Below are 10,255 nucleotides of genomic sequence, written 5' to 3'. Positions count from 1 at the left end.
GATAAGGGCCCAATTCGAAAGTAGGGTACACCATGAGTCAATAGTAATAAGAATAATGTGCTTAATAACAATGAGATAAGTTGGTTGTGATCGCCGTAAGGATCACGGGCCATGTATTGGTCGGGTTGTGATCGTCGTAAGGATCACGGGCCATGTATTGGTCGGGTTGTGATCGCCATAAGGATCATAGGCCAAGTGTTGGTCGGGTTGTGATCGTCGTAAGGATCACGACGTATCGAGGATACCGAGTTGCTGGATATTTGCAATGTTGTGCGAGAATTGTGGGTAAAGATCGAGCTCCTTGTGGTCATTTAATGATTACTATGGTATTGTTTATACCAAGCTTGATTTGATCCTGAGATGATCATGTGATGTCCGAGGCTGGTAAGTGATGCATGTGTTGGTTACGAGGTAACCCGAGCAGAATAAGTAGTGCATGATAGTGTCATCATGTTGCATGCTAGTATTGTTGGATTAATATGTTCATGTGGTTCTGGCTGTATCATGTTCATGTTGATGCCTTGTTGCTATGATGATATCATGTTAATTTCTGCTTAACCTGTAATTGCCATGCTGTTGTCTGTCTTGAATGCTTCTGGTTATTGTGAGCTTGCAAGTACATTCAATGTACTGACCTGGCGTGTCATGCCAGGTTGCAGGTCATGCCGGATTTGATTGCTTGCTTGTCATGGTTTCCATTCGTGCGAGCTAGGATAAGCGTTCCAGCCAGAGTCCCTGCGGAGTGGAGTTCACCACCATCGTCGTTGTTCCGCTGCTAGAGTTATTTCGCTGCTTCGTGTTGTTCTGGTGCTTGCATAGAGCAACAGTGGCAGGCGTAGTGTCGCCGTGCCGATGTTATTCATTGTAATATCGGAGACCTTGTATTCATATTCGTGTAATAATAGAAGGCTGGTTTGTTCTATGCTAAGCAGTGTCGTAATCCAGAAGACTTCATCTCGATCTCTGGGCTGGAATATGGGGCGTTCCGGTTTTCTGTGAGCTAGGGTGCCACACGGCAGTTCATGCAGAACCGGTACTAAGGGGGGGGGGGCTTTAGTCCCCACCCTTTAGTGTCGGTTACAGAACCGGCACTAAAGGGCCTTACGAACAGGAGCTATAGCCCGGTTCTGCACTAGTGTGCGTGCAAAAAATACCTTGCTGAAAACCGCTTGTCACTTCTGTCTGCTTCTGTTGGGTTCGACACTCTTACTTATCGAAAGGACTACCATTGATCCCCAATACTTGTGGGTTATCACCCATACCAGTGACGGAACCACGACCAGACGAGCGGATGATGACAAACCAGACCTCCTAGTCACGGTCAACAGCCCGGCACAAACATGACCCCGAACGCCGAGAAAGGTAGTTGGTCCTCGGGAAGGAGCCCCCGGCACATGTCCGACAGAGGAGGACACCGGCGCCCAGGTCGAACCCACCTCGGGAAGAAGGTGGCGGCCACAACCCCATGGCTGTGATTCCCCACCAGGTCAACATGCCCTGCTTGACCCCAAGCTAGGTGACGGCAAGGGGTGGGGGGCAGCGTCCGGGGGAGAAGAGGAGCATCAGCGGCCGATCTAAGGCTCCTGTGACGCACACGCGGGGCACGCCGCGGGAGCGGGGGAGGGGTGATCGCTATATCAGTTGAAATTAGCCATTGAACACTCCAAGAATACAAATACAATCGATTGAACTTTCTTTTCTAGAAAAGGCCTCTATGCACATCATCGCAACATCGATTGAACTGAAAAGGTAAAATTTTGTGCTTTAGCTAGTACCTGAACTGAAGCATTGAAGCAGTAGGAGAGAATGACACATATGAACTGAATCACCCCCGAAAAAAAAAATAGCTGAATCACCGTTGCTCTGTTCTGAACAGTTTGGTTTAGACAGGATTTTGCCGCCAAGCAGCGAACGAAAGCCGCCATTACAACCTTGCTTAGAAGAGGAGGACACAGGGAGCGAGAAGGGGCGACCGCAAGGCTAGGGTTCCTCTGCCGCCGCCACTTCAACCCACCGTGCCTATCTCCGCTGAGCTACACCCGCGACAGCGTCGGACGACGGTGAGTTGATTTCCCCTCTTGCTTCGACCCCCCTCGTGTTCCCTTGCGCTTTCACCAATTCCTGACCCACGCTCGCTCGTTCTCCAGATCCCAGTAAAATCGCCTGCCATTTCCCCTCCTCACCTTTCTTGTAGAAATCCCACCACTAAATCTTCCAATGGATCGCTCGCTCTTAAAGGATCAGGTCAGTCGACTCGTTCATGGAGGATCCCCATCCATTTTCTCCCTCTGATTTACGGTATGGATCTGTCTATGTTTGTTTGCTTCAGCATGAATCTGTTCGCAAGTCCACCGTCCGGATCTCCTTCAAGTGGCGAAATCCTCACAGCAAGGGAACACGAGGGGGATCGAAGCCAGTGACTGTCGTCCTCCCCGGCACCATCGTCTCCATCAAGGACGACGGATCCTGCGTCGTCATCGCGGATCCCACATTCTTCCGTCAGAAGAACTGCCCTTTCGTCGTGAATCTGCCGATTGCTGGGGGATACGATGATGTGCCAGTGGCCCCATCTAAGAAGTTCTTGGAACAAGAATTTTGCACATTGGTTCTTCAGGTGCAAGCAAATGATTTCGTACAGCCGGTCACATTTGAGACTGGACATGTTCGAATATCGGAGGAGGTGTATGCTTTTATGTTCCCGCAGAGGGATTTTTTCACGCCAACAGCTTACTGTTGAGGATCCATCGTGTAAGCTTTACTATACATCAAATTTCTTAACATCTTGCACTTTGATTATTTGTTAGACAATGAGCTTCATTTTTTTGGATATGGGTAATCCGTAGATGGTCGCAATGTTATGTTTTATTTATTTTGTTCGATTGGAGGACGCTTGAAGTTAGTAGGGCATGATATATGACATTGAGGGCATGATGCTCCTTTCCTCGAAAAAAAAGGTAGCTCTAATGTTCTTTTGTGGTTGTGAGCAGCCATGGAGAAGAAGGCCAATGGGGCAATCTTAGTATCGGTATTCCTTCTCATTCATACGGACATTTTGGATCGCCTATATTCAACAACAGTGGTCATCTTGTCGGGATATCTCATGAAACCATGGAGGCTTGGTCTGTGAACTTCCTACAGCAAACTGTGTTTAAGGGACCAGAGATCAGCAGGTACTATGTGATTCACCATTTATATACATAAATATAGTGTTACAGTGTGTTGCCACTTACCTGAAATACTGAAATTCAAATGGGTCACTAAAGCCATGCCTTTAATGGTTTCGACTTTCAGGTACAGAATGAGCACTCTGTACCTAGTTATAGTTGTGCAGATTAATTCTACTCTTGGTTTCAATAAATTTGGAAACAACTTTTGCCTGCATCTTTCCTAATTCTCTTTTCTGTAGTGTACTGGGTAGAGTTTCCTATGTACTGAACGGAAACCCAATTCCCCGCGAAGTCCCAATTCTGCCCGAAGGACCAGTCCTGCCCGTCTAGGAGCAGCAGGCTGTAAGTACTACTTGAACAAATTTTCAATGTACAGTTTTCTTTTTGGGCAACAATCTTAATGTACTGTTTGATAGGGAAAACTTTACTTGTTACAGTTTGTTAACTTGTTGCTACCGATTCTTAATCCCAAGAGTTGACTACTGTGCAGTGTAGGAGATAGCACCTCATGCCTTCACCTCAACAGCAGATGGAAAATAGCAACATCCTCAGGCAGCTGCATACACAGTGGAGTTGTTGACTGTTGTTGCAGCCTAGTGTAGTTTTCAGTTTAGTTTCTATTATTAAACTACTATCTCACTTGTTATCGCAGCCTAGTGTGCTTGATGATTTAGTTTCTGTCGTTGAACTGCCATGACTTATTTGCAGCCTAGCGTAGTTGTCGATTTATTCTCTTTGTTGAAATGTAATCTGATTTGCTGTGGTAGCTAGCCTAATGAACTTTTGGATTTAGTTTCTGTTGCTGGAATTATCATGTGACTTGATTGGCTTTTGTCCTTGGAGCCTTGGAGGAACCATTCATGTTATGAACTTATGATTGAGTTGTCGGGTGTTCCCCCATTCAATCAGGTGATGTGAAATTCGAAGTTCTCTTATAGATTAAACTGTCGAAGCCTAATTGTTGCCGATGACCTAAACAAACCAAATTTTGCAAAAGAACAATTTCTACTAGTACTTTGTTCATACTCTATCTGTAGCTGCTTTTCTAATTTTCTTTTCCTTTTTGTCTTGTGAAGTAGCTTTGGGTCTGAAGTTTATAACATTTGAATATTTCAATTTTTTCATGGCACATATTTTATAACTAATGTTTAGGTGATAATCTTTAAAATATATTCCGGTCGCTTGTGGGATCCGTTGCATGCTTCATGTAGAATGGACTTGTTTTTCAGATGATGGAAATTTTATAGCGCTAAAAAAATTATAGGTTGGGCTGTAATTTTCACACTGGACATAAAGCAGTCACAACTTTTCTTGCCAAGGTTACAAACACAATACGACTTCAAGTAAATCACCACTACTTCTCAATATTACCCCCTTGCTTTTAAGTTGTAACTCGCAATTTAAACCGTTGACAGTTTCAAAAGCATAATCGTTACCGGCCTAGGCGGTCACAAGAACAACCCTGATCTGATTCATTCAAGGCCCGTATTGGTCTAGAAAAGCTCCACCTGCATTATATGGCACAAGAAACAAGCATGAGAAAAGATGCATCACTAGCCATATACAATACTGCTAGGCTGTCATAATTATAATTAAGCATGATAGTAATACTTACTATACACGAAGCGCCGTGCTTGGAAGTAGCACACAAATCATCCAAGGACGTCTCACGGCATGTCAGAGCCGGTGTTTCCCTATCGACGTTATATAAGGTAGAGACTGTTCTACCTCTCTTATGTTTCATAGATTGGGAGTGCGCACCTGATCTGAATACCAAGCACAATTACTTAATTACCAGAGAAAACCCAATCAACTGAAACCGACCCACACATAAATTGGTTTCTGCAGATGGCGAGAGCAAAATTTTCATCCAAGTATCATACAAGCAGAAATTTCAGGACATACAGTATATGAAGTCTGAATGATCCAAGCAACCGATTAAATAGTAATGGAGCAGTACCTCACAGAGTACAAGATTATAAACTGAAGTTTTTCAAGAATTTCCATTACTGATTCAGTTCAGATGACAAAACCATCTTGCAACAAAGAAAAACACTCAACATGCTGTGATCGCAGAAAGAAGTAAAAACCGTTCAGCGAAATACACTCATTATTACAGTCCAGAAGAATATTACAGTATTTACATGTATCGGTATAATTACACAACATTATATTTAAGTCTTGCATGTACTACAATAGTAAACTCATAAATGTATCAGAAGAAGTAGACATCATTATCTTTATTTAGAGGTGTAAACAAGGCACATGATATAACATATGATGCCTAAGATCTACCATACCCTGGTTAATAATCCAGAGCTCTTTCATGGGTGCAGCACAGACACTGCCTCCTTCAGAAAAGGAAAATGCTTATTCTGTGGTTGTGTTCTTTGCCAAGCTTCCCCATTTCACGACCATGAATACATAGAGTTGATCATACGCCTCGTCAAAGAGTCGGAAATAAGAAATTCTCCATGTCCTCTTGAACAAGAGTGCACAAAAGACCATCCAGAGCCCAACCACAAGTCCCATCACAAGACCAAAGTAAAAAGTCAGTGGGTCAAACTCTTGCTTGATGCTTCCGGGATCGCCATGGATAATGGAAGAATCGTTTCCTGGACAATTGTTGTGGAGAGGAGGCCCACAAAGTCCACCGTTGCCGATGTACATAAGTGATGGGTTGTCTGTGTTAAGGGCTAGAGGGTATCCTTCCACACAAATTGTTATAGGACAAGTTCAACGCGGCCAAAGATGCCAGGCTTGACAAGCTCGACGGAATTTCACCAGAGAGCTTGTTCTGAGAGAGGTCAAGAGATACCAGTGACTGCATGGCGCCAATCATGTTTGGAATTTTTCCACTCAATTTGTTGGATGATAAATTCAAGTTCATTAGTGCAGCAAGGGAAGTGATGTCTGTTGGGAGTTCACCAATCAAGGAGTTTACTGATAAATCAATGCTCACAAAATATGCAAGTGTTCTACCATATACAAGTTGCTGTCCTTTTGTTACTACCGACAATATTTCTCCTAGGTGACCTGCCCCCATCACAGGGAATTCCATGTAACTACCATGAATATCTGAGGTTCCAATAAATCTATCATCCATATCCATGAATTTATTTTGTACTTCTGTCATAAATGTTAGGTTCGATAGATGCCAAGGTATTGCACCAGAGAAATTGTTGCATGATAGATCCACGTATTGAAGGGACCTAAGGCTTGTTATGTCGGCTGGAGTATTATCAGAAAATGCATTGTGGCCCAATAATACAAAACTTAATTCCTCAAGATCTCCTATCCAAGTAGGCAATCTTCCAGACAACTTGTTCCATGCAAGATCCAAGAACTCCATATTTGTGTTATTCTGCAAAAATGTTGGGAATTTTCCTGATAAACTGTTGTTACCGAGCAGAAGAAATTGTAATTTTTGGATCCCAAAACATTGAGGAATTTCACCCTCTAAAAGGTTGTTCGACAAATCCAAATACAATAGTTGCTGCAATTTGCAAATGGATTCTGGAATGTACCCGCTAATTCGATTTGAATAGATAAGCAACATTTGAAGTCGGGAGGCTTCAAAATTTGATGGTATTCCTCCTGAAAAGTTATTGTTGGATATGTCTAACATAGTGATATTTGTGAGCAATGAAGGTATTGACCCGGTGAGCCGGTTTGAACTTAGGTAGAGTTCTTCCAAGTCCATGCCATCCATATGCTCTGGCAAGCTTCCACTTATTTGGTTGTTAGAGATGTTGAGATATGTTGACTGTGAAAATGTATACCAAAACCAATTAGGAAACTTGTCCTCTAAAGCTGTGCTCGAAATGTCAAGTGAATCGATTCCCCGCAGCTGCTGAAGCCAAGTTGGAAAGAGAGGACCCATTTGACAAGATGAAAAAACTGCAGACTGTAGCCTAAAAGGAGAGCGCCAATTTGAATCAACTACAATCTTCAAATTATTGGAAGAGAAATCTATCATCTTCAAACCTTTTAGATTTGCAAAGTGCTCTTCCGTGATCACACCATTAAGGTTGTTTTTGCTTAGGTCCAGATCAACCAGATTCTTCAGAGAACCTAATTCAGTGGGTACACTTCCATTGAAGTGATTACTGGAGAGGTCTAGGAAGGTTAAGCAAGTTGAATTCATAACCTCTGGTGGTATTGGTCCAGTAAGTTTGTTGTCTTCAAGAAAAAGGAATGCCAAATGCTTCAATTTTCCAAGCTCGACTGCTATACTTCCAGTCAAGTTGTTGTGGCTCATGTCCAAATAAGTCAGAGCAGTAAGGGCACCAATTTCGATTGGTATCCTATTGAGTTGATTCTGTCTGAGATCAAGATTGGTTAAACGCACCAAATTCATAAGCCCTGGCGGTATGAGCTCAACAAAGTTGTTGCTGGACAGGTCAAGCACACTCAAACTCCTGAATTCCCCTATAAAATTTGGTAGCGTCCCGTTGAATCTGTTTCCATGGAAATGCAGCTCCGTCAATTTGTCCCATGCGCATCGTGGCAAGCCCTCCATCGGCATCCGTATATCACCATTCATAAAATTTCCAGAGAGGTCAAGGATTTCCAAACAGCAAAGATTTTTAAGGAGACTTTTAAGGTTTCCAGACTCATCCAGAGAGCTTTCTGACAAATCAAGTACCTTGAGTGAGGTCATGTTTCCTAGTGTGTCTGGAAATTTTGTAAATAACCGAGTCCCACCAAGACCAAGGTATTTGAGGCTTGTTACGTTCCAAAACCAACTTGATGCAACTGAGTGGCCTAAATTATTCCCGGACAGATCAAGCTTCTCAAGTTTCGTGAGGTTAAGGTGGGGAAGTGATTGGCTTGCAGTATCAAGTGAGCATGCAGCAAGATTGATAACCTTTAGAGACGGAATCATATTCAACGTACCAGGCCAGTCATCCACCCTTGAGAGATTAATTGTGCTCATACTAAGGTACTGCAGCAATGGTAGCTTTGTTAACCAAGTGATATCCATTGAATATGTCCCGTAATAAGAACTCGTGCCAAGATCAAGATGCTGCAAATTAGATAGGTTACCAAGCTGAGAAGGAACTCTGCCGGTAAATGGCATGCCAGAGAGGTTAAGATATCTCAAGTTCTCCATGGAGCCCAAGAACTGAGGAATAACACTATTTGGCCCTAAACAGTTCATGCTAAGATCCATGTGCTCTAGATGCTTCAAGGAAAGGAGAGAGGAGCTTATCTCGCCAACCAATGAATTAGCATCATCGCACACATCATAGGGGTCAAGGTCCGGACTTGTATTGCGAAGGTGAAGCTTGATGACATGGCCTGTTTGGTTGCTGCAATGAACGCCCCTCCACCTGCAGCAATCATGTCCGTGCCACGAGGCGAGGACACCAGCGTTGTCGCTTGTGACGCCCTTGTGGAAGGAGAGCAAGGCGGCCCTCTCAGCTGGGATGCAGCCGCCGTCATGGGCATGTTGTGGTTGTAGCGCTAGTGCATGCACCACTTCTAAAGATGAAGTGATGCTTATGATGATGAAGGTGGTGAACAAGAGATTAGTTGTGAGATGCATGCTGGAAGAACAAGAGATGGGTGCATGCTGCAGGCTCGGCGGCTAGGGTTTAGCTATGCACCAGAGCCATACTACAAGAGATGTTTGGCCATATACCACTAGCCCCACGGAGTCCCAGTCATTCAATCAAGTTTGTGGTTCGTAGAATTTTGTGGCACTGACTGTGATGGGAGTTAGTGCGCTCTAGAGTAGTGGAGCTGGCCTAAACATTCTCTTTTTGTCCAAAGAGATTGAAACTCTGCCGGTTAGTGTATTCCACCAAAGTATTTTCTTATAATGTCTCTGAAACTCGACAGAATTGGCTATTTATTATTAAGTTAGTTGGAATTTGATTATAACTACAAAGTTGATTTTTTTTTCTTGACAAAACGTTAACCAGGGACTAGAGCGTAAGAGATGATTAGTGCTAGGGGAAAATGAAAAGGAACCCACGTGTACACAGATCGTATATATACAGATCGATTGCTACACACAGAACAAATACTGATCGATCGCTCCAAGAGAAAAGAAAACGTTGTGCGGGAAAGGAAAAGAATGCGTGGTGCCCCGTGCTAGATGCTACGATCCTCTTTTTATGTAGGATTTGCTACGATCCTTGTGAGCGGCTAGCCGGATGTTCGCCTGAACATTTGGATCTGCTGGGGACCTGGGGACCTGACTTGCCGGCGGCCGGCGTGCTGGATGATGAATTCGTCGCCTAGGGTTGAGGAGGCGGGGGCGCTGCCTGATGAGTTGTGATGGCTAGGTATAGATGGAGACGTGCAGCGATGTAGATAGTTATGGCCCGATCACCAGCCTTGTACCTGTACATGTATACAACGCGTGTACGTGGGATCTTCTTTTTCCCTAGCATTAATAATCTCTCACAATCTAGTCCCTAGCCATGTTTTGTCAAGAAAAAATCAACTTTGTAGTTATAATCAGCTGTACTAGAGTTTTCAACATGGAACAACATGCATGTATGACAGCAAAAAGAGATTGAAAACTACTAGCACAAAATAGCATACAGTAGTACCTTAGAGCACATAATTCTCCAGCAGATGGTGGATTATGATCCTCCAGAATTGGTTTAGCAAATGGAGGGCACAAAACTGGCCCCAGCGGATGGTCCTGCTGACATGGTCAATCCTTCTAATCTCCCAAACGAATCTGCTCCACAGCCTCGACCTCGCCTCTGTCCGCGTCCAGTAGGGCTGCAAGAAACGCTCGAGGCCCGTGAGCCGCTCGAGATCGACTCGTATTTTATCTTGACTCCAGATTGACTAGAATAAACGAGCTGAGTTTGAACACTTTATGTAACTCGGCCGAGAAACAAGCCGACTTGAGACAATACAAGCTCGCTTGATTTTAGCTCGATAGCTCAACATGATATCATTATGTTAAATGATCATGCCATATATTAAATGGAAATAAGATAATTTATTACCATATATGTTGTCCATGATTTTCTCCAGTTTATTTACCAGCAAATATGAAAGTTTAGTTAAGTGCAAAGAAGATTTAGGCTTTATTTCTTTTAAAAATGATTTAGGCCTTA

General features: G+C 43.6%; 1 long non-coding RNA gene and 2 pseudogenes across 1 annotated transcript; 1 reads left to right on the top strand and 2 right to left on the bottom strand.

Annotated features, from left to right (window-relative positions):
• Window positions 1-1,641: 1,641 nt before the first annotated feature.
• On the top strand, window positions 1,642-4,210 carry LOC123115478 (uncharacterized). Its single transcript, XR_006456627.1, has 6 exons — window positions 1,642-2,060; window positions 2,148-2,244; window positions 2,330-2,748; window positions 2,988-3,170; window positions 3,407-3,509; window positions 3,658-4,210. It is a non-coding gene; the product is annotated as an uncharacterized lncRNA (long non-coding RNA).
• A 1,310-nt stretch (window positions 4,211-5,520) lies between these two features.
• On the bottom strand, window positions 5,521-6,870 carry LOC123114564 (receptor-like protein EIX2; annotated as a pseudogene).
• LOC123114563 (probable LRR receptor-like serine/threonine-protein kinase At4g36180) lies at window positions 6,871-8,718 on the bottom strand (annotated as a pseudogene).
• Between the last annotated feature and the right edge of the window lie 1,537 nt (window positions 8,719-10,255).

Source organism: Triticum aestivum, chromosome 5B, assembly GCF_018294505.1.
Source record: "Triticum aestivum cultivar Chinese Spring chromosome 5B, IWGSC CS RefSeq v2.1, whole genome shotgun sequence".
NCBI classification, from domain to species: Eukaryota; Viridiplantae; Streptophyta; class Magnoliopsida; order Poales; family Poaceae; genus Triticum; species Triticum aestivum.
The sequence above is the reverse complement of the archived record's forward strand: the minus strand, read 5'-3'. Positions and strand labels throughout refer to the sequence as shown.